We start from the raw sequence: 27,792 nt of genomic DNA, 5'->3' as shown, positions 1-27,792 counted from the left end.
GTTTTAAATAAACACGAGTAACCACAAAGATAGTTAATGCAAACAGTTTGGGGGCAGGTACTTGAATAGGAATCGTAAACTCTTCAGTGAGCACCAGAATCCCTTTGAGGGCCTGTTACAATGCACTGCTGGCCCCAGCCACAGAATTTCTGATTCAGCAGGTCTGGGATGGGGAGGGGTGGGGGTGCATTTCTACCAGGTCCCAGCACCACACTTGAAGAAGCACTGACACTGTGTGTGCATGGGTCCCACCCCTGAATGGACTAATGGCCACAGCACGGAAGAACAGTTACATCTCACGCATTTGGCTTTGTTTATACATCACTTCTTCAAGTAAACTGATTACAGTCATTGGTAAATAAATTGCTTGCATTTTCATAAGTATGTTTTACATTAAAATTTTTCCATTCTGCTCCAGGAGGTCAAGCTCAGCAACTCCTTAGTGTGCTTGCAAAGGGCATAATCAAATGGTCAATAATTCTCTTTCTGAAAAGGACTGTGACTATAAATTTACAGATTATATTCTACTAGTTATGGTCCCCTTTGAGATCTTTACCCATAACACAAAAATACATTTGCATAGTCCACCATTGATAGGACTCTCCTCAGAATGAGTGTGTCATGTCTTGTCTCATAATATCCGCATGAACCTGCTTGGTCCCAGCCCCCGGTGTATTGCTCCAGGGATGGAACCAAGATCAGACTCTGGGTCATGGCTAGACATTCTTCAGGGCATGCACACTTTGCAAAAACACTGTATCACTTCTGAAAAGAAATGATAATATTCACGACAGTAATTTCACACACACACACACACTCTCACACAGACACACACACTTACACATACAAATGCATATGCCTCTTTATCATTTATATAGTATTTTCATATCATCTAAAATAAAGCTCAAATCAACCCTAGGATATAAGGTGGGATGGTATTATTATTCTACTTAACACATATATCAACTGAGGCTCAGTTTGTTGAGGTGATTTTCCCAAGATCTCCCAGCCAGTGGCAGCCAGGCCTCTAACCAAGGCCACGGCCGTATATCACCACTTTATCATTCACGTGGTTCCCAGAGTTAATCCTCCCCGCCTCACCCCCATGATTCTGGAGGCCTTGGGACCTCTGCTTGAAAACAACGTAAATCTATCAGTTTACCTACAGCGGGATAAGCAAAAACCAATGAGAGGAGATAAGTAGGAAATGTGAATTCACATTAGTATTCAGTTTTTAGTCTCAAATTCCAAAATGCAAAACCACGTTTCCTGGAACATTTCAGTCTATTCATTTAGCTGGAACATCATCTTGCCGCTGCCTGGGCTCCTTCGCAGAGACCCCCTAACCAGGTCCTGCTGGGGCTCTTAACCTTGGGAGGAAGCAGCTCTCTGTGCCAGCTAAGAGCCACCCACGTCAACCAACCTCACTCGTTTTCATTCAAGTCCTGGGAGATCAGGACTGATGGGCCAGGGCACTGGGCTCTCCTGGGGCTGCTTTATCCTGAAGGAAAGGCATAACCCCACCCCTCCGTACCGCTCGGCCTAGGCTAACTCCTTCTGCAGAAAGGCTCAAACCCAATCCCTTCTTTCTACTTCTGCCTCCAGTACCCTGGGTCAGAGCCTTGTGACCCCTCGTGGACTACCAACAGTATAAAACATTTTAAATGCTTATTTTGATATGACTTTTATTGTCTCCTTCTTTAGTAACATAGACATGGCGAAGCTTTTTAAAAAAAGTCTAAGGACGATAAAAAACCACCCAATTCATTACCTAGGATAATCACTATTAATATTTTCTATTGTTTTCTAATACATGAGTGCATATATTGAAATATTTAGGTCTTTATCTCAGAGATAAAGACCTAAATATTCCTTGTGTCTCTGGATCAGTTTTATCTCTGCCTACGACCTTCCTTCCCAAGCCCTGTAATTCTAGCTTGGAAGCCTGCACACACACAGCTTTATAGGTGTATGTGTTTTACTTTTATTGTTATTGAGAGATAGAGAGAGAGAAACATCAATCTGTTGTTCCACTTATTTATGCATTCATTGGTAGATTCTTGTGTGTGCCCTGATCGGGGATCGAACTATATTGGGACGATGCTCTAAACCAGTGGTCCCCAACCCCCAGGTCGCAGACCGGTACCAGTCCATGGGCCATTTGGTACCAGTCCGCAGAGAAAGAATAAATAACTTACATTATTTCTGTTTTATTTATATTTAAGTCTGAACAATGTTTTTTATTTTTAAAAAATGACCAGATTCCCTTTGTTACATCCGTCTAAGACTCACTCTTGACGCTTGTCTCAGTCACGTGATACATTTATCTGTCCCACCCTAAAGGCTGGTCCGTGAAAATATTTTCTGACATTAAACCGGACCGTGGCCCAAAAAAGGTTGGGGACTACTGCAAACAACTGAGCGACCCAGCCAGAGTGTATGTATAGTCACAACCTCACAACCGCCAAGAAGAGAAATGTATCTTTATTTCTTACCTCAACCCACAAAGGACTGTAGGTGCTTAAGAAACACATACATTCAGTAGAATAAAAGTTAAACAGATAAAGATGTCAAGGACGGTAGCACAGCAATGCAAGGCCAGCCACAAAGCTGGTGCACAGGATGGCTGGCCATGGGCCTTGTATCTAACTCTGAGCTTCTTGGCAAGCAAAGCAAAAAGGGAAATACAGCCAGTTAGAACAGAGCCCCGTTTGGGAGGAGCTCAGTGTTGCTCTCTACTAAGCCCTGACAGGACCTCTTCCTGAGTCTCTTGAAGGGGACACTGATTTACAGAGCAAGCTTACTGCTCACAAAAATCAGGGGATATTTCAAAATGAACATGAATTGATAAAGAAAAGAAGCATTTGATTTTTTTTTATCAAATAACAACATCAGAAAAGCAAACGACAACTCAAAGAAAGTTGTTTGATTATGCAAATGAAATGTAAAACCAACTTTTATTTCATTGGTGAAAAGGCACTATACAAAAGGCTGAAAGTACTGGAGTATCTGCACGGTCCCTGGTCCCCTAATTTTTGTGAGCAGTGTACCATGTCATCACAAACGTAAAAAGGTAGCTCCTTATTGTGCCTCCCGGGGCAGCCTGAGGCCCTAACAACCAAGCACAGCTCTCTGGGAGGGAGAAGCTGTGTTCAAACCCACAGCTCTCTGACTCAGAGCTTGATCTGAAGCTTAGGGCATCTGCAGTGGTTCTGACAGCTGCTGCCTGGAGCCCAGGAGGTCTAGGGAGCTTCCTGGAGTCTTCGGGGGTAGGTTGCAGAGTGGGTGATGGTGCGGGCAGGTGGACTGCACAGAGCTTCTCGCCCAGAGCATCTCTGCTTTTCCATCTTACATATTAGAGTGTGGGGTCAGCTATTTGACAAAAGGGTTTTGCATCAAGAAACTGAAGTTCAAAAACCTGTCATGAGTAATATTCCTCTTCACTGACCTTTTGACAAGCATTTGCCAGCAGAACTTAAATTCATGTTTAAATTTTGGGGCAAAAACCTTAGGTTTCCATTACCCAGTACAGGCATGGCCAATAGTTTTTGCCCCCTGGACCAGATTAAAAAGAAAACTTTTTTCACAGGCCAGACAAAATATTAAAATTAAAAATTTTAAATACAAAAATGATTTAAGTAAGCAAAATTTTATTATGTAATTTGTTTATGAGTAAATGTGAGTGAAAAAATTTTAATATACAATATTATTTTAATAAAAATATATTTTAATAAAAATATAATTACATACCTTATAAATATCCAAACTGTATCACAATCAATCGGAACAATATTTAATTAATAAAATGAGCTTGAAGGGGTTATATCAGAAATAAAACAATTATTTCGTTTTACAAACAGCCTGGACATGTTTTCTGTTATCAACTGCAGCTATTGTCTATGTTAGAATGCCACTTGATTCAGCACACTTAGTCACAAAAATAACAAATTGTTTGACCTTGAGTGTGCACTGGCAAACTCCGCCTAAAAGAATGTGGGTTTCACATCGCTGCTAAATGTCAAACAGTTCATATTGAAGTACATAGATGAGTACAAAAGTTGTAAATCTTTATCATGGAATTTTTTTAAAAAATAAAGAAGTATCGCAAATCCATTTGACCAATTATTAGAAGTTAACCTTAGATTAGTCACATGCGGAATTCTTTTCTACGTATCACTATCTTCTTAAATATCTCGATTTCCAATAATCAAAGATGCTTGCACTTCTGAGTAGCTAAGATTTTAAAGTAGTGGAGAATACTAAAAATTTAATCGTAGGCTGCATAAACTCATTATGCGGGCTGGATCTGGCCCGCGGGCCGTGTGTTGGCCATGCTTGACCCAGTATATACCCAGAAGAACTGAAAATGGGTGCTCAAACAAGTACACACACACACACACACACGTGTTCATGGACGTATTATTCACAACAGCCAAGAGGTGGGAACACCTCACATGTTCAACAATGAATGAGTGGATCAACAATGGTGGTATATACATACAACGAAATATTATTCAACCACGAAAAGGAATGACATTCTGAAACATGCTACGACATGGATGAACCTCAACAACATTGAGTCAGACACAAAAGTTCCCATATTGCACGCTTTCATTTATACGAAATTTTCAGAATAGGCAGACTCAGAGGGACAGAACGCAGACTGGGGAGAAACTACTTACTGAGAATGGGGTTTTGTTTTGGAGAGGTGGGAATATAAAACTGGACAGAGGTGGCGACTGAACAGTGCTGTGAGTGCAGTAAAGGCCACTGTATTGTACACTTCAAAATGGTTATTTGATGCTATGTGAATAAATTAAACAGAAAAATCTGGAGGGCAAACCATCAATGTAGCCGATGAAAGGTTATGTGACAATCTGACAGTCAGCCGAGCTGAGCGTAGGGCTGACCCCCTCCTGGAAATGAAAGAGCACCATCTGGGCCATCACACACACTCCTCCTCGCAGAGCACGGCCAAGGGGCAAGCGGCCAGTAGTGGATGTTAGGGTGGGAAAGTGGGAGGCTGCATCCCTTTCATGTGATCCCTGCCAAAGACTCACATTGCTCTTACCTCTTCGGCACCTGGCCCACCATACGTGCTCCTCCAATGCTGTCTGGCTGACCAGATCACAAATAAGTGTGGGTTTCTGGCTGACCAGATCACAAATAAGTGTGGGTCTCTGTAACTTGGAATCCGTAACTCACCTGTTTCACTTGCCCTCATATGGAGCTATTTCCCTATCATTCTTCACCCCCACCAATTCATTTGGCCTCATCTGCTTTTGAATTTATAGCAAAGAATTAATGAGAATAAATCTTTCCTGCCAGGGACTCCACAGAATGCACATGGTGGGTAGGATTAGGCTTTACCTCAAAGGAGATACTCACAAAACCAGACTCACCTTTCTCCTGTTCTTTCCTGTGGATTCAAGGTCAGCCTCGGCTGCTTTTCTCAGGGGCCTCAAACTACCTATTCCCTGGGTGTGATGTGCTCACCCATAAGACAACATACTCTTTCATGTTTTCATCCATCCATCCATCATCCACGCATCCACCCATCCATTCAGTTGATATTTACTGAACAGTGAGTGTCTATCACCTGCCAGGCTCTGCACAAGCCTATTACTGGAGCTGCAACTGTGGACAAGACAGGCAGGCTCCCTGAAGAGGCAAGTGTGGACCCAAGCCACAATGACAAGTGTGCTGGGCTTTGACAGGGAAGTGCAGGGGACTATGAGTGTGTTTTCCAGTGGACCAGACAGGTGTGGGGGCTCTGAGCTTGAGGGGTTCACTAAGCTGAGATCAAGGATTAGATCAGTAGAAGCCAACATGGAGATGGGGTCCTCCAGGACCCGGGAGGGGAAATAGGCTGTCCTGGCTACCCTGGCCATGACTTCGGCCCAGTCTGAGAGCAGGTCAGGACATGGAATCCCGCAGGGAACTGGGACAGCTCATCCTACAAACCACAGCTGAGTACTTCCCCACCCACTTTTCTACTTGGGCCCTTTACCTACAGCTCCCTCCCAATCCTCTGTGTCATCAGGTACCAATCTCAGCTTTTAGGGGCCCCTTTGAGAATCTGATGTAAGCTGTGGACATTCTCCCTGAAAATTAAACCCATCCTCACAGAATTCTGCTCACAAACTCAGGGAATCCATGGAACCCCCCTGGAGCGCATCCCTGGCCCGAGCCCCGCCCCCCCCCCCCCCCCCCCCCCGGGAGTTCATGGGCTCAGGGTTGAGAGGCCTCGAGCCACCCACCCCAGGAGGGCTCTCCCACTGCACTGTCCTGGCTGGTGGCCCCTGCCCCTTAACGTGCTTGTCACCCAGGGCCCAGGGGAGCTCTGCGGGGCGGGGGAGGGGGCTGATTCTGTGCCTCCTCCTCACTCTCCCGGGTCTGTGCTTGAACCCCTTTTTCTTTCTCTAGACGCCTGTCCCTCTCTCTCTTTTGATCCTTTCTGCCCCTGAAAGGGCCTTTAGCATGGTTGAGGCTCCGCTCCAGGCCCTCAGTACCCCCCACCCAGCCCACCACAGGACCTCCCCTGCCCCTTCTGGGCCAGCTCAGCACGCTGCTGCTGGGAAGAGCCTCAGAGATAATTTGGTCCGGCAGAAGCTCCTGACAAGCAACTGACTTCCCTCCCATGGGGACACAGTCAAGTTCAGCCATGCTGCCCAGGGCTGAGGAGCAGCTGGTGCTGGGTAATGCCCCGAGGAAGGAGCACCAGGACCTGGAGGGAGATGATGGACCAGATTCTTTAAAAGTCACTTTAAAATATGCAAGGGAGAGGGAAAGGGGGAGGGGGAGGGGCACAAAGAAAACTAGATAGAAGGTGACAGAGGACAATCTGACTTTGGGTGATGGGTATGCAACATAATTGAACGACAAGATAACCTGGACTTGTTATCTTTGAATATATGTATCCTGATTTATTGATGTCGCCCCATTAAAAAAATAAAATTATTTAAAAAATTAAAAAAAAAAAAGAAAAAACAATATGCTTCAGTACTTCCTGCTAGTTGCTCATGACATCTCACCCTCCTCATTAGTAATAGGACCTTGTTTTGTTTCTTCAATTCTTTTTGGGAGAAATGTAGATTAACATGAAGTTTGTAAGAAATAATAGAGGTTCCCAGACACCCTTCACCCAGTTTCCCCCAATGGTTGCATCTTGCAGCGCTACATTGCGGTCTCACACCAGTGTCCAGCGTCCAGCGACATTCAGGTTTCACCAATTTTACAGGAGCACATGCATGTTTATGTTTTTGTATTTCGTTCTATGCAATTTTATCACATGTACAGATTTGCACGAGCACCACCATAGTCAGGATACAGAATAGTTCCGTCACAAGGATCCCCGTGGCTACCCTTTGAGAGTCACAGTCGCCTCCCTCCCCACGCCCCTAACTCTGGCATCCAGTCCTCTGTTATCCATTTCTATGATTCTGCCATTTGGAGAATGTTATATAAAATGGAATCATAGGCCCTGGCCGGTTGGTTCAGTGGTAGAGCGTCGGCCTGGAGTGCAGAAGTCCCGGGTTCGATTCCCGGCCAGGGCACACAGGAGAAGCGCCCATCTGCTTCTCCACCCCTCCCCCTCTCCTTCCTCTCTGTCTCTCTCTTCCCCTCCCGCAGCCGAGGCTCCAATGGAGCAAAGATGGCCCGGGCGCTGGGGATGGCTCCTTGGCCTCTGCCCCAGGCGCTGGAGTGGCTCTGGTCGCGACAGAGCGACGCCCCGGAAGGGCAGAGCATCGCCCCCTGGTGGGCAGAGCATCGCCCCCTGGTGGGCGTGCCGGGTGGATCCCGGTCGGGCGCATGCGGGAGTCTGTCTGACTGTCTCTCCCCGTTTCTAGCTTCAGAAAAATACCAAAAAAAAAAAAAAAAAAAAAAAAAAAAGGAATCATATTGGATGTATGGTAGTCTCTTGAGAGAACCTCAATTTTCAGCTGGGCATTTTGCCACTCCGAACAAAAAACTGTATTTCCCAGACTCCTTTGAATCTAGCGTGGCCATGTGACCAAATTCTGACCAACTGGATTTACGTAGAAGTGTTATCTGGTCTCTTAAGTAGCCTTACTTAAAGAGATCTGACTCAGAGGGAATAGTCCCCCTTTTGGCTCTTCTGCTTTTCTTCCTGGTCTATCAGGATATGATGGCTAGAGCTGCAGCAGCCATTCTGAACCATGAGGTAAACTTGATGACTGAGAGTTGCTAAGTTCTAGGAGCTGAAACAGAAATCTAGAAGCCTGTGTTCTTGATGACACCACAGAGCTGCTATATCTGCCCTGCAGGCTTCTTTTAAGTGAGAGAGAAATAGAGTTCTATCTTGTCTAAGCCACTTTTTCAGTTGTTATATCCAAATAACCTAATCCTAACTACACAGAGTGTTTTAAGTTTTTAAGCAGAGGAGAAACTTGCTTAATGCAGTGAGGTTTAGCAGAGACCAGAAGTAAGAGTTATCCAGACAAACGGTCAGGTGAACAGTATCCTAGGCAGAGGGAACAGCATGTGCAAAGGCCCGGAAACCGGAAAGCACACATGTATTTTGGGGAACCTAAAGGGTTCCAGGGTGACCAGGGCACAGGGAAAGAAAGGGGTGGGGTGCAAAATGAGTCTGGAGAAGCAAGTAGAGTCAGGTCCCCAAGGACTCTGAAGGGCACCACCGGAGCTGGGACTTCATTCCAAGGGCAGAGGGACTTTCTGGATATAATTAAGCAGGGCTGAGTGACATGGTCAGAAGAATGGATGGGAAGTAGCAGGGCGTGGTAAGAGTGGTGAGAAGGAGAGCAATTAGGAGGCACTGCAGTGACCTAAGCAAGAGACGACAGTGACTTGGCCTAGAAAAGTGATTATGACCATGGGTTAAAGTGGGTAGATATGGAGTTTTTAGAGGCGAATTCAGTCACAGTGTTGCTTGGATATGGGTGGTTAAAAAAAAAAAGGAATTAGGGATGAGTGAATGAAAAAATACATAAATAAATGAATAAACTAACATATTTACTTCATACAGTGGCCAAATGTTTGGTAAATTGAAAGTTGCTGACTTCAGACAGGAAGGTCTGGTGGATAAGTTGTCCAGGCTCAGGAAGGAAGGCCTGAGCCCAGAGCCTGTGATGCTCCCGGGAAGAAGTCTGAGCCCTCACGCCACTGACACAGGGCGACCCGCAGTCTGCAGGGCCTTTGTTTGTTTGTTTTTGCATTGTTAGCCAATGATGGCGGCATTTTATTCTCTATACCTTACAATCGATAATGGCCCAATCTGTTCTGATTTCAGGAATAATCTGCTAAATTCCTGAAGTGTGGAGATGGTGTGTGTGTGTGTGTGGGGGACACAAGTGTGGCCCTATCCAGATGTAACCTTTCAAATCTGTTTTAATTAAAACTTTTTTATTATGGAAAATTTCAAACATACAGAAAAGTAGAGAGAAGGGTATAATGAGCTCCTAGCCCTGTTTCATCCAAACCTTCTACTGATTACTGTGAAACACATTCTAGACATCACACATGAAATTTATAAACATTTTGGTATATGTTTCTAAGTTATTCTTTGTAAAAACATATAACACAATAGCCTGACTGGTGGTGGTGCAATGGCGTCTATAGCATCAACCTGGGATGCTGAGGTCCCAGGTTTGAAACCCCAAGGTCACCTGCATTAGCATGGAGTTGACACAGCTTGAGTGTGGGGTCATCAGCTTGAGCATGGGATGATCAAGATGACCTCATGGTCACTGGCTTGAACCTTAAGGTCGCTGGCTTCAGGCCAAGGTTGCTGGCTTGAGCAAAAAGTCACTGTCTCGGCTTAAGTTCCCTGGTCAAGGCATGTCTGAGAAGCAATCAATGAACAACTAAAGTGACTAACTATGAGTTGATGCTTCTAATGTCTCTCCCTTATGGTCTATCTCTCTCTCTGTCTCTCTTTTTTGCATATATATATATATATATATATGCAAGTATATATATGCAAATATATATATATAAATAAATAAAACACAATACCACTAGCACACCTCCAGAAAACAAACAGCAATTTCCTAATATAAAAAAGCCAGTGTGCATACATGTAGGACATTTGACCAACCAAAGCCAAAGTGGGATGTTCTCACAGGCAGACAGTCATCAGGACCTGCCTGGATCCTGTCCTCTGCCTTGTGGCCTGTAGAAATCTTGGTGGGCCTATCCTAGTAACTTTAGGTCAGACCAGCGCCCCCAAACGCTGATGCTGGAAATCAGAAGACAACAATAAAAATTCTGAACAAAGAGACATTTGATTGGCTCTGTGGTCTGGGGCCAGTCGCTTTGTTAATGTGGGTGACCAGCTGTGAAATAAAGGGTTAAAGAAACTGAGGAAGCAACTGCAAAGTCCATCAACAGACGAATGAATAAAGAAAATGTATGTACCACATGGAATATTATGCAGCCTTAAAATGGAAATCTTGCCACATACCATAACATCGAGGAACCTCACGGTTCATTATTATGCCAAGCAAAATAAGCCAGTCACAAAAGGACAAACACTGCATGATTCCACTCACATGAAGTACCTAAAGTAGTCAAAGTCAGAGAAACATAAGAAGAAAGGTGGTTGCTCAGGGCTGGGGGGGCAGGGGAAATTGTGTTGAGTGGATAAGAGTTTCACTGTTGCAAGATGAAAACGTTCTAGAGGTCTGTTGCACAACAATGTGAATATACTGAAAACTACTGAACTGTACGCTTAAAGTGGTTAAGACGATAATTTTGATGTTGTTTATCATCAGGTCTGTTCTAGCTGTAGGAATTGTAGGGACATAATAAAATTCTGGGATGCTGGTACTTTGATTTGTGTTAAGAGGTGCATCAGAACACCATTACTTTCCTTCAGGGAAGTGGGGCGGGAGGGAAGTTGTATTTGGAACCTTCTCCACTTTTACGGATTTCATCAGGAAGTATGAGGCTGCATACCCGCGGACTGCAGGAAGGGGGCGCCAGGGGGCTGGGCAGGCTCTCTAAGGTGGGATTTGGGGGTTGGGGCTGGGGTTCATCAAGTCAGAGAAACAAAAGAAAGTGGAAGCCTTTATCACCGCTGGGCTGTCCCCTGGGGAGCATTCTGGGAAGAAAGGAGAAGGCCCCGCTGGCCGAGCGCAGCCATGTGGGGGATCCGAAGTGACAGATACAAATGTGTAGTACACTGGGCAGACATGTGGGAGGTTCGAGTGTGCGCAGCTGACCGCGGATGTGGACGGGAGGATACTGGAAAGACTGCTCGGAATCTCTTCCCGGGGCTGCACTGGGGTCTGCAGAGTGCTTTTAGCACTCGTTATCATAAGGGCGTTTTTTCAAATGAGCAGGAGGAGCCTGGCCTAGGGGAATCCAGGCAGCAGTGGTCAGAACTGGTCCTCTGGTTCCACTTCCCTGACCCCTCCTGGGAAGGAGCCTCTTAATCTGCACCAGCTAGAGGGCCGAGAACGCGCACACTACACGGACGGGCAGTATTATTTTAGTGCCCAGGAGAGGGACAGCAAGCGAACTTGATGGTTCAAGGTTTCTACAAAGGAGTAAAGACGCCTCAAATGTGAGGGTTCTGCTGTTCATGCTTATTTGGGTACTCAGTTTGTTTGTTTGGGAGCGTTGGGTCCCTCCATCCAAAGAGGGGGGCATAAGGTCCAGACCCATGTTCTGAAGTTGCTGAGGAAGGATGAGGTCTCTCCCAGGCCCGGGCACTATGGGGAGTTAGGGGTGGGGAGTCTGGAGGCCCAGCTATGGGGCTTTTGTCCCTGCCGGCCATCTGTTCTGGCCCTTTCCACAGTCACCCTCTGGGCCGTCACGCTCACCATGTGTGATTGCTGAGCACTAGTGGGAGCACTCCACTCCACTGTCTACCACAGACACAAGTGAGCGAGAAGGGTCTGTCTGACTGAAGCAATAGTCTGGAACCAGCTCTGAAATTTAAGATAAACTGTAACACTCCTCACCACAGATCTCAACACCCACCTGGAGTCCTGGAGCCTGCTGGCTCCTCCAGGCTCTGAGCAGCTCCCCTCTAAGACTCTGAGCGACTCCCACCCTGCCCCCCAGCACTGATGCTCTAATCGAAAGAACTTCAGTTGGATATGAACTTCATACCTTTTGCTCAGACTCACACGGGCTGATACCCAGTGTGGCCTTGCTCTGAGCGTAGTCCCTGGACCAGCAGCACGGACATCACCCAGACGCTTGTCAGAAATGCAGAATCTCGGGCCCCACCCAGACCTGCTGAATCAGAACCCACTTTTAACAAGGTCCCCAGGGGAACTGGGTGCACATTCAAGTCTGAGAGGTACTCAGACATCACACCCGACCTGTCCTGCCACCAGGGGCAGTGGCATCCCCTCAGAGGCGATCAAACCACCAGCTGCAGCCGTTATCACTGGGGGAGGGGGGGGGGCAACAGGGAGCAGGAGGTGGACAAGGAAGCAGAGGTCACTATAATACGTGAAGTGCATTTAAATTTGGGGGCACTGAGATGAAATCTGTGAAGACATCCCATTTATTCTGAGATCCTGTGATCTTGTAATTCATTAACAGTCACACGCCAACAAAATAACAATCACACCTAACATTACTGAGCTCTTGTTATGAGACAGGCACTGTTTTAAATAGAAGAGCTTTAGATATGTTGATTTATATGATTTCACATAGCAACCTCTTGAGGAATAGATTATAATTATTCTTATTTTACAGATGAGGCAACTGAGGCTCAGAGGTCAAGCGACTTGTCTGCGGGTTCAGCATGGATGTGCGCCAGAGCCAGGCTCTGCATCCTGCCAGGTGCCCAAACCATGTCAGACCACCTCCAGAAGGGAAACACTCCCCACACGAGTATCTTTCAAAGCTAGGACATACCTATCGGGTGGCCAACCACCTTGGTTTGCCTGGAACTCAGAGGGTTCCTTGGATGTGAGACTTTCAGTGTTAAGACTGGAAAAATCTTAAGCAAGTTTGTTGCCCTGCAGAGACCTGACACCTTACCTCCCATGTAGAGCAAGGAAAGAAGTAGAAGGGAAGGAAATGAAATGTAATAGGAAATCCTTGGGATTACAAAATTGTACTGAATCAGAGACTGGGCAACCTGTTTCTATTTGAAGAACCGAGAACCTATCCACAGGACTTTAATGACGCTATTCTATACCTGTGGCTCAGTTTCCCTGCTCCTCGAATGCGTACACTTCTACCTGCCTCGCTGTCTTCTCTCCCTTCTGTCCCAATGTCACGAGAATAAACGGGAGCCTGTTGCTGGTGCACACAACAGCATGATGTCCAGACAGAGCCAGATAAAAATACTGGCCTGTGTTCCCCTCATCAAGGTCACCCCGCACAGGGGCCTCTTCCATCAGCTCATTTTTCTGCAGTATTGCCCGCCAGTTCTGTGCACCTTGTTTCTTTTGAGCCCCTGGGAAAATGATTTGATTGGCTTAGGTTTCATTCAGCTTGAGAGTCATTTATAATTTCCCAAATAAAATACAAAGAGATCATTATGTGTGTGTGTGTGAGATCTTTTGGAAATAATTTTAAAAGAAGCTCCCCAAACAAAATTGGATGGGGCTGGTGAGCAAGCACCAAGGGCGAAGTGTGAGGGAAGGTCGAGGAGAGGGACCCAGACGCCTTCGCACACCTGGCTAAGGCTCCTGGGAAAGGACCGCTTCTCAAGACAGTGAAAGCGGTTGTCCTGCAGCCACTGGCGGCAAGCATTAGGATTTCCCTGCTACTTGGAAAAGGAGAAGGGTCTGGCCCTCAGTCTCCACATCTGTGAAATGGGACTTGCTACACCAGAGACCATGAGTCTCCTCTCAGGCTGAGATACAGTTCTCCCAAGTGTCCCGTGACCTTTCTCAGAAGTCAGCTTCTTCAGACCTTCCCTAACTTTATTAGGCTTGTGATTAAAGAATCACACATTTTTAGAGTAGAAGGAGAATAGAAAAAAAGCGGAGAACCCAACTGCCTTCACTTTTCAGAAGGAGAAAGTAGCCAGACCAGGGTCCTGCAGCCTCTTTGCTCACAAGTTTCTCATAATTACGTCAATGGCATGATACTGCAATCTAAAGCTTGGGTCCATTCTCTTTCCAAGGAAGCTGTGAACTCCTGGAAGACAGGGAACATCATGTTGCCCCAAATATGTCTCTTCTAGGCTCCCACAGTGGTCTGGACACAATGGCCTTCATTCTTCTCGCTGGCTGACTAAGGTAGAGCTGCAAAAAGGGATAGGTGAGCTCCTCATAAGCACAGCGAGGAAGAGGGATAGGAGATAAGACATGACAACCAAAGCTTCCCTCCCTCTACTAGCTGACCCAATAACCAACCCGGAGCATTCCTAAAGCTGACAGCATGCACATGGAGAAGAACAGCTCTCCATTCGAGCTGAGAAAAGGCCATTACTTTGATGCAACCATGAAAAATAAAGCATTTCTCTCACAAGTGGCCCAGGAATTCACTGTTTGGGTCTCCCTGCTGCTTTGTGTCCCTAGACCATGGGGGTAGAGCCATGCAGGTAAAGTGTTCTAACACCTGGTAACTGATATGCGAGTGAAAATGGCAGACATCTAGCTCTGTGCTTGGGGAACAGGTTCACAAGTCTATTCCCCCAAACAGTGAGGACTGACCCACATACCCAGCAGGATCCCAGTTCTCTCCAGCACTTGAAAAGTGACTCTTCTGATGTTTATTTCCATTAAAGGCATATACTTGTAAATCTTGGGTAGGGAACAGAAAGAACTATTGGATCCTGGTCATATCCATTTGTAGCAATTATCTAGGAGATAGGTTAGTAACGTGATTATCTCTCTGTCTTTATATGATTATATGACCTTTTAAAAATCATTCTTTCTTTTGTTCATTCTTTCTCTCATTCATTCATCCATCCCTACCTCTACTTAACAATTGCATTTGGCATCTTCTCCATGATGTGTAACTTCTTAGCGAAAATTAATAAGACATTTTCCAAGCTTTAAAATTCCCTGCCTTTAAGCAGTATACCTTAAATAGGGAGGTGAGGGAGGCTGTTCAGGGAAGGAACAGCTAAGTTAAATCCTAAGCTCTGGTACTAACTAGTTATTCATGCTCTCTGAGCCTCAGTTTCAATAGCTCTAAAATAGGAATAATTCCTCATAGAACTGTTATGAGGTTTAAAAGGGGAAAAGTGTATAAAGAACAATACTCAATGCTTGGCATGAAAAAGGCCTTCTATAATTGTTAGCTTAAAGAAAGTGACCCTAGATGGAATCTAATGAACAAAATGAACTAAAAGAACAAAATAGAAATAGACTCATAGATATAGAGAACAGACTGACAGCTGTCAGAGAGAATGAGGTGGGGCTGGGTGAGAAATGTGAAGGGATTGAGCAAAGGAAAAAAACGTATAAACACAGAACACAGTGTGGGGATTGTAGGAAGGAAAGGGGATGAGCGGAAGATGAGGAGGGTAGAGTGGGGAAGAGATGGTGATGGAGGGAGACTTGACTTGGGGTGGTGAGCACACAATGCTGTATACAGATGATGTATTCTAGAACTGAACACCTGAAACCTGTATAATTTTATTAACAATGTCACCCCAATAAACTCAATAAAAAAACTAATAAAAAAGAAAGTGACCCTAGAATCCAGTTTGCTCCTCAGCCCTCTATTCATCTGACCCCTCACCCACCCCAGTCAATATTGTTTCAAGCTCATTCTGCTCCCTTGGACGGTGCTCTTGCTGCTTTAATCCTCCAGCGAGCTGGCCCTGACTTGATTCTGACCTGTTTGAGAACGTGATCTGTATCAGAGTCGCCTGCAATGGCCCTGCAGCTGCGGGAGAGCGGATACACAAAGTCTGTTCATAAATAAACACACAGACATCAAGGCTACTGGCTGTCGTAGTAACAAGACTTTATGCTTTCCTGGCTCCTGTCATCTTCAGCACTGAAGGCACTTAATGAATTAGTCTCGCTTGCAGTCCTGGAGAAAAATACTGCTGCATCTACAAGGAGCAGTCCGGGCAGCCATGCAGAAGCCCATCACTCTGGGGAGCGCGGTCAACCAGACAGGTCTCTAGAGCAGCTCTGTTTGCCACATGTTTCTTGTCATAAACATAATCATTGTATGTTAGAAAAATGTTAAAGTACAGAAGTCAAAAGATAAAGATTGAAATTCCCTGTAACTCCGTCCACTTGCTGACAAGCACTGTTAACATTCTGCTGCACTCTCGCACACATACACACACTTCCAGGGATTACGCTGTGTGCATGCCGGTTTATAATTTAACAACGGATCACAAGTATCATTTCGTGTAAAACATGTTTCTAGAGCATTTTAAGTGGCTGCTGGTTTACTAGCAAAATCCCCCATTTTTAAACATTTCAGTGGATAGTTATTTTAACCGTGAGAACAATCCTGTGATTTCTCTCTCTGGGATTTCCTTTTAGGATTTAGGGAACAGTGTGAGCGAGGACACATGGCATGGAGGAGAGGGCTGCGTCTGTGAAAGTAAATGTCGCTGGGTGTGCCAGGAGTGGAGAGGGCTGAGGACAGTCAGGGGCCAAGGTGGGGAACGTCATGGGACATACGAGAGGAACACTGAGTGGTCTTAGGCAGCTCTAGACTTTAGAAAGAACTTTGTGTTAGCAAGAGGAGGGATGCCCTGGAGAAGACCAGACTAGGAGCTCAGAGACTCCACACCTCTCCTCTGTACCTGTTTCCACAATGCTGTCACTTGCCCCTTGACACCCAAAGGTCACATCTGTTGTCATGATCGTCTTGTCTTTGCCAACCCTTTCTTCCTTTGTCCCAGCCCCAGATTTCATGCTTCTGCCCTGCACTGCTGTTGGCTCCTCTGGGTCTTTGCAGGGTCCTGCTGGGTCTGGTATGCCTGTCCGTTCTCCTTCACATCACTTGGTCAACTGATTTTTCACCTCCTCCAGTTTTCCCCTCCTCCTCTCCTCCCCCCAGGCCAGCTTAGCTCCTCTCCACGGCCTTCCACAGCATCTTGTGCTGGAGATTCATATACCTCCACACCATGCTGTTTGGTGTCTGTCTTCCTCCTAGACTTTGAGCTGCTTGCGTCAGTGTCTTACACATCAGGCATACATTGAGCACTCAATATATGCTATTGAATAAAGTAAAGGTGGTCCCAGAATCACTACTGTCAACCCTTGGGTAGGAAAGCACGCTAGGCATCAGGAACAAGGAGGCAACTCCCGAGTTCATCCACATCCCAGCTCAAACACTGCCCCTTATGAGAAGGCTTCCTTGTCTAGTCTGGGCACATCTAGGGGCTCTTCCTCTGTGTTCCCCAGCATGTGATATAGTCAGCACAACATTTATATGATCAGATTTATGTCTGAGGGCAGGAACCATTCCTTTCATCTCTGTATCTCAGCCTAGGTGCTTCAATAGACATTATGAGGAGAATAAAGGAATGAATCCCATGGATGCTCGTTCTCGATATATGAATGAGGTCAGAAGAGATTGGGCTTTTGAATTAATTGAACTTCTCTCTTCATCCTGGCCCAGTGCCCTACCCGTATGATTAAATTCCCTAATAGAATCTGTCCTGGCTGAGCACCACATACAAATCCTTCAGCACTAAATAATGGAAAAGCATCCAAGTGCTTAGAGAAGAAAGAGAAGGGTGCCTTGGTGATGGGACGCGAGACAAGTATGGATAGAGAGATGTTCATTTACTTCTTGGGTACGGACAGTCTGGGAGCATTGACGGCTACTTCATACCAAAACCAATTATGTGTTAGGCACAGTGCTGACCGTGAGGAAGGAAGTTAAAACAGCAGCCTGTGTTTGCTGATCATTTGCTGTGGGCCAGGCACAACCTGGTGGAGAAGGCGACATCGTCACCACTCCCATTTCACAGGTAAGAAAAGAGGCTCAATGCCACATAGCTAATAAGTGCTCTAATATTATCACCTTTCTCTAGTTTCTTCACCCTTTCTCTTCACTGTCCTTATCACTCCCATTAAATAAACTTCTTCCCCAACCCTGTCTCCCAGCTGTCCACCCCTTCCCTTCAATGGCTATACCCTCATCTCCCGACTGCCACATACAAACATGCTGACATCTGCCCTTATCCTGTCCTCTTTCTCTCCAGTTGGCCCAAAGAGCGGTCCCTCCACCTGCACAGGTGATGCTGTTCACATGTCTCAGGAATCTTATGTTATGAATTATCCTTCCTTTAACCTATAACTTTTCCTTCCGCTCAACTGGATCCTTTCCACTGGCATTTAAATGTGCTCAATTGCCTCCCATTGAAACATAGTGAAACCACCCTAACTTTACAACTATCACAGCCAACACTCCGGAAAGGCTTGTTTGTAGTGCAGTATCTTTTTCCTCCCACCCACTCTCTCCTCCACCCACTACAATCTCACTTTGCCTGTCACATTGCTGGAGCTCTTCCCTAAGTCACCAATGGACTTTTATTGGGCCTCATTTTCACTGACTTCTCAGCAGAACCTATGTTTTCTCTTCTCTTCAGGAAATACCCTGCTCTTGGCATTCACGTTTCCACTTCCTGTTTATTTTATTTTATTTTCCTATCTCTCATGGCCATCCTTGTCTCTTTACATCTCAGGCTTATCCTCCTCTACTCAAAGGTAACCCCGGCCTCCTCTTCTAAGCCTGTTCTCTCTCCCTAGGCAGGGTCATCCATGTCATGGTTTCAATTTCCCCTTGACATCGATGATGTACCAAGGTACATTTCCTGCCAAACCTCTTCTCCAAACATCTGTTTATATACCCACCTGCCCTCTTGACTTCCCGACTCAGACGGTTCAAAGACTCCTCAGGTACAACATGGCTGACGTTAAACTCATGATGTCTACCCCAAAGGCTGCTTCTCTCACTGTGTCCTGTCTCACAGAATGGTACCACCATCCACTGCTGCAAAGCTGGACACCTAGGATGCATCCTCAAACTTCCCGCTCAACTCGCACATCCAAACCATCACTTCCTGTCCATTGCACACTTAAAACCTTTTGAATCTACTTCTTTTCATCTCCACTACAAATGCCCCAGTCTGAACACTGTCATCTTTCACCTGGACTTCTTCAAGAGTCTCTTAATAGGTCTCCCTGGACGTACTCATGACCAACTCAAACATAAAGTTCACACTACAGAGCCAGGATCATCTTTCTGAAATGGAAAAATCTGTAGCCCTCCTGCCTAAGTACTTCAGTGACTACCCATTGCTTTGGAATCAACATCAAAATCTTTACTGTGACTGGTAAGATTCTGCAGGTTCTAACTCCTTCCCATCTTTCCTGCTCATCTCATATTCCTCCTTCTCTCTGTCTCTATGCACCACCAAATGCCATATTCTCTCTAGCCATGGCCTTTGCCTGGACTATCCTCTCCCAGCTCCCCAACCCCCTCACCTCCTTAGCTCCTACTTTCTCCAGTTTTTAGCTCAATCATCACTTCTTCAGGATGACTTCCCAAGTCCTTCTTGCATGGCCCCAGACCGCTAATTACATAGTCTTCTAGTACTGTTTATCTCTAATATATAGCTTTTATCACCACGCCACCTTCCATTTACTTTGTGACAAATCTGTTTCCCCTGAATGACTTCAAGCCCCATGAGGGCTGGGGCTTTGACTGTTTTGGTCCCCCCCCCGCCTCAATACTGTATCCCCCCTGACATTTCATAAATGTTTGTTGACATCTTGAAAAAGCAAGCCTTACTTTTCAACTCAACTCTATCTAGGTTCTGGCCTCATTACTCCTCTGAAGTTGCCCTTGCTAGAGTCATCAATGACCTGCCAATGCTGTGCTCCTACGGAGCCCTGGTGTTCCACCAGCTGGACTGTGGGTTTCCTGCACTGAAATAGAATCTTGGCAGTCTCTCCCCAATTCATAGAAAAATGAGCTGACAGAATATTCTCAATTGAAAGCTTTTGTTCTAGAAAGTTTTCTTTCTTAAAACTTGGTGCCTGCTATTCTATGTGTGTGGTAGACTCCAGTATAAAATGCTCTCCCATTTCAAAATTATTATCTATTCAGCCATTTTAATTTGTAACTATTTCATAGTGTCCTCCAGAGAACACCACGATTTCCATGGATTTCAGGACATGAACAAGTGTTTGATACTGGCCAAATCCAAAGAAATAATTTTTGGTTCTTTTATTTGTCTTTTGGGGGGTATCTGGGACTGTTTATCGTGTTATCTGTTTATTTTAGCAACCAGCACTTATTGAACACATGTTGTCCCTCAGCCCTGTGTCCACTATGGCGTTTATCTGTCCTCCTGTGATCTCTTCCGTGACAGCCATTCCTTGTTTTCTGGGGCTTCACAGATGTTGCGTTCTTTAAAAACTGAAGGTTTGTGGCAACTCTGTGTTGGGAAATGGATGCCAACTCTATTGGTCCCCATTTCCCCACAGCATTTGCTCACTCTATGTCTTTACGTCACATTTTGCTAATTCTCATAATATGTCAGGGTTTTTCATTATTAATATGTTTATTATGGTGACCAGTGATCGTTGACCTTTGGTATTGCCAGCGCGAAACCTTCCACCAGCAGAAAGAGCACAACTCACTGAAGGCTCAGATAATAATTAGCAATTTTTAGCAATAAAGTATTTTTACTTGAAGTATGTAAAATTTTTAGACATAATGGTATTGCACATTTAATAGACGAGAGTACAAATGTAACTTTTTTTTTTTATGTGCCTTGACCGCGGGCCTTCAGCAGACCAACTAACCCCTAGCTTGGGCCAGCGACATTGGGCTCAAGCTGGTGAGCTTTGCTCAAACCAGATGAGCCCGCACTCAAGCTGGCGACCTCGGGGTCTCGAACCTGGGTCTTCTGCATCCCAGTCCAATGCTCTATCTACTGCACCACTGTGCACTGGGAAACCAAACAATCTGTGTGGCTCGCTCTACTGCAGTGGTCTAGAACGGAACCTGCCAGGTCTCTGAGGGATGCCTGAGGTCCCAGGGACACAGGGTCTGTGGCTTTTCCTTTTATCTCTCCGTAGTCAGCCGAGCACTTGGCCCAGACACACGGGTCATGGTTGTTGAATGCAGGAATAAATGAGTCAGTGAATAAACAAGAATGAAATGGTGAGGCGGGTCTTGAATCCTTATCTCCAGGGCTCTACCTCCGATGCCCTGCTGTCTCCCTACTGAGAAACTCACGGTGACACAGTGGTTTGACACAAAGAAGTGTTGATTTCACATCTGTAAAGTATCATCTGTTCTTTTTTAAAAAGTAAAATGAATCTGATATAAATTTATCCTAGTTTTATACATCATGTACTTGTAGGTTACGCTTTTAAAATCTAATGTATGGTCAAACCCTGATGATTTTACCACCAAAAAAAAAAAAAAAAAAATCAAATCATAGTGATTGACTATTTTACAGGGCTATACACAGTTTCATTCTGTAAGTACCTAAAAAATACCATGTGTTATGTCTATGGCAGAAGTTGGGTAAATAATGACATTATTGATACTAATTTACCTTTAAACACTCCGTAGTCTATCATAACGTCATGCCTTTGCCCGAGCTGTTCTCTCAGCCACTTCTACCGAGCTTGTTATCAAAATCATACTTAACCTTCAAAGGCCAATGAAAAAACTCACTTCCTCCAAAAAGACCTTAATAGTCTACCAGAGTTACTTGGGCCAGCCTTTGATTCACTTTAGCCCTCCACATGTGACAGCATGGTGCTTGTACCTCTCCTACTGTGTTCTCCGGTCTGCAGAGCCCTGCTGGTGACATGAATGTCCCTCTCCCACTCCGCCTTGTGGGCAACTCAAGTCCAGGGACCATGCCATGCACACTTTTCTCTCCCCAGTGCCTTGAACAATAGATATTTCTAAATTGAAGCAGTTAAACTGATCATTCACTACTAGAATGCTATGGAAACATTTTTTGTGTGTCATTAGGTGACTTAAAAAAAAGTGTTGGGCACCTCCCTTCCCCCTCCTGGCTAGGCTCTGCAGCCGTGGCTGAGAGCCCGGTCCAGCCTCGTGCTATCGCCCCTGTGGGCAACAGCAGCACAGAAGCAGCTGCCTGTGTGCTCCAGAATTTATTTGGGGAAAGAATCAAATCTCTCTGAAGTGGAATGGGAGTCAGAGGTGAGCACTAACTGGTGCGCAGCGTAGGAGGAGGAAGTTTTGCAGTGAGCCAGACTCTCAGCTCTCAGGCTGTTCTTTCTACACAGCAGACAGACTCCAACACAGGCCTGGAGCTCAGGGGCCGCCCTGTGCACCTTCCTCCTTGGGTGCAGACCCAGGGCCTCATGAGCACATCTTCACCACCCTCCATACCGCTAGCATCTGGACCAAAGCAGAAACCATCACTCTTTGTCCTCTCTCGGTCCCCGGGGAACATCACACGCACAGTTCACTCAGCCCAGCCCAATACACACAGAGAAACAAGAGAGACGGAAATCCAAACCAAGAATGCTGCTGTGTCCCTGTGCCTTTATGAACCTATCCAGACTACAAAGGTTACAGATCATCCATCAGAGCATGAAATGCCCAGCCACCCACTGGCATAGCCCAAACTGCGCAGGTCTGTGAGCACCTGTGTGGTGCCATTGTGCCCATGTTACAGGATCCTGTGCAGAGAACGAAAAAGTCACTGAAGGGAGAGCAGAAAGGTGCTGCTTGATGGTAATGTGCCTGGGCTCTCACACATACCTGATCACAAGTGTAGATGACATAAGGCAGGCAGAGTGCCTGGCAGAATGACTGGGACATAGGAAGCTCCCAGTGAAGGCTAACCACCCATCTCGTGTGGCTGGAGCAAGTCTTTCTTCCACTGCTTTTGCTGTTCATCAGCCTGGGCTACCGAAGGAGGGAAGACAGTCCCTGATACCTGTCTGTATTCCTTTAGTACATCCGTTGGCCTCCAGGGTGATCAACAGAAGGGAAGTCTTGGGGTGGGGGACTCTTGAGGGTGGGCAGACAACTGAGTTGAGCATCTGTGCTAATAAAAAGCACCCAAAGAGGCATTCAGGGACCCATTGATTGATAGCATGACAACTCCCACAATAAATCTTCCCTCCTCCTCTGGGGCAATAGAGCCCTAGACTTTAGAATAATTTCCAAACCTTTTCTTTCAAGTGTATGATTCTTCCTCTCCAAATACAACACCAGAAATAAACCGACACACCTTTTGCCCTCTCGGATGACCGGCCACAGTGTTCCTCCGGTGCCCTTACTAAGGCCATCAAGTCACTGATGCTTTTCCCTGTGTGGGAAATACTGGGCACTGAAAAGAGGGGTAGTTTCTATTTCTCCATTTTGCTTTCAAAGCTGGAGGGTCAGATCATGCCTACCCAGCTCAGAGAGGTCTAAAAATACCGCCCCACATCCCACCCCAGTTTTCCAAGTACAACCTGCATACTGAAGTAAATTTTGGATGGCCAGATACAATGGGCTCTGTGGGGTCTCACAGCCCCGTTGGCTTTTATTCCAACGGGAACCTCTCAAGCAACCTGAGTGTGTGTTTCTGTGTGTATATGTGTGTGTGTGTGTGTGTGGGGGGGTATAGCCCCATACCACTCAGTTGGAGAAGAGCTTGAGAGAATATCAGGAACAGATCAAGAAAGGGATATTAAAAAAATAGTTAATACAATCACATGGTTCAAAATTAAAAAGATACGAAGGGTTTATAGGTCCACTCTGCCTAGAGGCAACAGATATATCATCATCAGGGTTTGTGTATATGGTTATGAACTGACCAGCAAATAGCTTGCACACTCCTCCTTCCTCCTCTTTCATAACATGAATAGTAGCATATTATAAACACTCTGCATGTTTTGCACTTAGCCATACATCTTGGAAATTACTCCATGTCAGTTTAGAGTAAGCTTCTCCTACTTTTTTTATGGATGAATAGGACAGTACTTGACTATCTGGAAGTACCACAAGGTATTTAACTGCCCCGTGACTAGCAGGTAAGTTGTTCTTTCAGAGCTCAAACAATGCTATGATGTACATATGTCTTTGTGCCCAGAGACAAGTACAACAGGAAGTTAAATTCCCAAAAACAGAAATATTGCGTCAATGTCACGGGCCCTTCGAATTTTGAGAGATGTTTCTAAGATGTCCTCCAAAGAAGTTGTACCAATTTATTCTCCCATCAACAATATACGAAAGTGCCTGGTTTTCCAGAATCTCATCAGCAGTTTACCGATCTTTCTAAAGTTTGCTAACCGAATGGTAAATAAGTATGTCATTGTAGTTTGCATTTTACATGTTAAAGAATTAAGCTTTGTCTATGAATTACACCCCCGAGTCCTGGGAGCAATGAGGAGCATGCATTTACGAGGCCAGATCTGTCCCGGAAGTCTAAGGGGGTCATAAACATCTCCTGTAACGACAGATAATGGTCTTTACTCACAATGGCTCTGGATTTTCAGCTACTGCTTGTGTGTCTGGTTCTTCGTGGGAGGAGAGTGGCCCTGTGGAGGGAACAGGGACTTGGGAACCTGATTCCAAGCACAGCTCTGACACTTACTTACTAGCTTAATGATCTTAGCATGCTATTTAACCTTCCCAAACTCAGTCTCCTCACATGAAATATGGGGATAATAATATTGATTTCACAAAGCCTTGTGTCTGGCACATAGAAGGTACTTAATGAATGGCAGCAACTTTCATTAGTGTTAATAACCATCAGGCCAGATCCTCAACCTCAGGATACTTTTCACAACTGACAAGACCTGGAACCAACCAGCCAGGGCCAAAATGCTCTTTTGTTAAGTAGCTATCCAGAGGATCCCCAACTCCTCCTCTGGACCACCCCAGCCTCCTTCCAAAGTTAGCAGGAGATATCACTAACACTCAGCCTCTGGGTGGTACGGGGGCTGCTCCTGCCAGGCTCCCTTGTTAGTAGATGATGTCTGTATTCAGACAGAGGTGCCAGAGGCACTCTCCGGACTAAGCAGAGCTCATTTCCAATTACAGACGGCAGGCTAAGACAAAACAGAGATTCCTGGGCAAAACCTGAGGGACTTGCCCTCATGAGGACCAGAGCCTCTCCTGAGCACACTTTTCCATGAGGTCATAAAATGCAGATTTCTAGATCTGGCAGGAATTCCAGTGATGCTTTGAATCTAAAGTTTCTATGGCCTCCCCACCCCACCCCAAAGGACGTCAGAAGCTTTTCCCGTTCTTGTTCCATCTTGTTCCAGGCTGGAGAAATTGTAGCCATCCATGCCCCTTATGTGAGAGGGAATCTGTGCTGCTGACTCAGCTAACGTCACAGCTGAACCCTGGGGGGCACAGTTAGGGTCCTGCCTGGATGCTAACATGACCCCCTATCTCTGCATGCTGGTTTAGGTCTTCTCAGGCACGGGAGCTGGGACCTTGGGAGAGAGCTCTGAGAAATTATAACTGTTTTCAGAGAATATTCCTTTGTTCTCTCTTCCCTTGAAGGAAAGGAGCAGGATCTGTCCTCACGAGTACTTCACTGGTACACAAAGGAAACTGCCTTTCCCTCTGAGGACTCGGAATCCCCGCCAATCTCGTGCAGAGTGAACATGCGGGGATCTACAGTGCCCCCATCCCTGTTGTCTCTTACCGCATAAAAGGCGGTCTGGCTCAGGCGCTAGAGGACGTGGCAGGGCACAGAGATCTGACCGCACAGACGTCAGTCCCTGCCAGTTACATTGCCGCCGCCTCAGAAGCCCCTAGCCTAGCAGATGCGCCCTCCCCCCAAACCGTGTCCTCCGGCCAGGCCTGAGTGTGGGCATCTCAGCCGCCTGCTGGCCCAGACTCCCGGTTGGACTCGTCCACCCAACCCCCCAAAGTTGCTAGAACAGCAAACTTCCAGCCCCCCACAAATCCACCCAGAGAAAAAGAATGTCTAAGTGTGGCAGAAAAACATGGGTGGTGTATGTAGCACAAGGCGCTGACGGGGAAGGCAGATCTCCACCCCTGCCTCCCTCTCTGCCTTGGGCCACCGTGGGCGGTCTGCGGGAGCCCCGCACTCGGTCCGCTCCACCCCGGCCATGCTTGGGCGAAGAGGACGTGAGCAGCAGAACTCGGGGGTGATCCCCACGCTTTCTGCTTGTCCCCTGGTCTCTCTACTGGGCCAACCTCCTCCAAGGCCACCGAGCCAGGGCTTGGCTGTGGTCGGCGCCTCGAGCCCAGCCGGCCCTGCGGGATGGCAGTGCGGGCTGCCGGCCCTGGGGCCTCAGTAGGACGTGCCCGGTGGCCCGCGAGAGAGGCCGGTGTCTCCGTCCCTGAGTCAGGCGGCCCGCTGCTGGCTGTTCTGGACCCGAACGCACGGACAGAGAACGTTGACCCTGCGCCGCTAATGCACATCCCCCCTCCTTATTTTGTACAACTTCAGGAGAATCACCCACAAACCGAGCCAGCCTGGCCAGGAGGGCTCAGAGGCACCCCACACTCTAGGACCAACCCCGCCCCACAGACGGACGGAGCTGCTCGCCCGACCCGAGTCCCCGCGCCTCTCACTCACACGCGCCCAGCGGTGGTGCTCCGGCCACCGCATGGTCCTTGGGTGGTGGCGGACACCGAGGCGCAGCAGCCGTGTCCGCGGGGTCCCGCCGGAGGAAGGTGCCACAGGGCAGATCTGCGAGGCGGGGCAGAAGCACGCGATAGCGGCGCACTCTGGGGCAGGCACTCCGGCGAGTCCTGCCAGGAGGCGGGGACATCGCGACCCGCAGCCTGACCACCGGCCGGAATCACCCACCTCCCCCAACGCGGCCGCGCCTCTCGCTAAGGTCCAGACCGAGATGGGCAGTGGGAGGCGGTCCCGGACGCGCTTACCCGGGTATGGCGGCACCCTCGAAACTGCTCCCTGGCCAGGCACATCCACTCGCTCGGAGCCGGCGCCCCGCGGGGACCTGGGACCGCCCCGGGCCCAGGCCCCGCCCCCCTTCTGTTCCCCTTTCTTTGGGGAACGTGTGTGCCTAGGAGAGCGCCCTGACCCCTTACCCAAGCTGAGTGGTTCTGCGCTAGTGGCGACTCCCACTGGGTCTGCGCTCGTACTTCTGGGCGTTGGGGGCTGGGTGGCGCTCCGAGTACTGGACCTGCACAGAGCCAGAACCTCGTCGCCCCTCCAGGTGGCAGGGGCTGGGGGCAGGTACTGAGCAACCTGATTGGCGCTGGCCGGGGTCCTGGGGGAATCTCCCAAGAAAGAGGCTGTTTGCACGAGGGCGAAGGGAAGGGGTAAAACAGCGTAGGCTGGTGATTTCCAAAGAGTTATCCTTTTAGCTCCACGGCTTTTGCGTAAGAAATGTCAACTCGGGAGTCAGACGCCCTAGGACGCCTCGGACAGGGAATGTGGCGTGCTATAGATCGGGTCCCCCACGGAAAATCCTGAGAGAATGAGTCTTAAGGACCAGGGTGTCGCTGTCCACTGGACTTTGCATAGTGACCGCTTGAAAGGCTCATATGTTTTCCTGTTTCTGACCCGCATGGTCCCTGGAAGTCCAGTAACACCTGATGTCCTCACCTTTGAGGGTTGCCCCATCCTGGTTGCGGGGCACATAGTGTGTAATTAGAGTCAGGATGGAGAGATCTGACAGAAAGGAGAAGCAAAGCTCCCCCGACCCCCACATCCCACACCGCCAGTTAATAGTGCTCTAGATTTCTTGTCTAAAATCAACCTTTTGTAATGTTTTAAATGTCTACCAGGTATTTCTGTGCTGTACCCCTAACGACAATTTCCGACATCAGTCTGCTCCCAGAACATGACCTGATGAGATGGAAAGAAATGGTCACTTTTTAGCACTTCCAAAGCATCTCGACATCTCAATATGGAACTTTTTCCCTGCTCTGGTCTGTTCATCTTTCTCTGACTGCTCT

At 47.0% G+C, this 27,792-nt stretch overlaps 1 protein-coding gene across 4 annotated transcripts in view; it reads right to left on the bottom strand.

Moving 5' to 3' along the window:
- FAM163B (family with sequence similarity 163 member B) overlaps positions 1-26,987 on the bottom strand; it is a 50,876-nt gene extending 23,889 nt beyond the window's left edge. For 2 of the 4 annotated variants that reach the window (XR_010748756.1, XM_066361642.1), the window contains exon 1: positions 26,441-26,611. The gene's annotated coding sequence lies outside the window, so the exon portion shown is untranslated. The other 2 variants (XM_066361644.1, XM_066361643.1) reach the window with 2 other exon arrangements.
- Between the last annotated feature and the right edge of the window lie 805 nt (positions 26,988-27,792).

Source organism: Saccopteryx leptura, chromosome 2 (genome assembly GCF_036850995.1).
Source record: "Saccopteryx leptura isolate mSacLep1 chromosome 2, mSacLep1_pri_phased_curated, whole genome shotgun sequence".
Classification (NCBI taxonomy): domain Eukaryota; kingdom Metazoa; phylum Chordata; class Mammalia; order Chiroptera; family Emballonuridae; genus Saccopteryx; species Saccopteryx leptura.
Note: the sequence above shows the minus strand (reverse complement) of the source record. Positions and strands in the feature narration are given on the sequence as shown.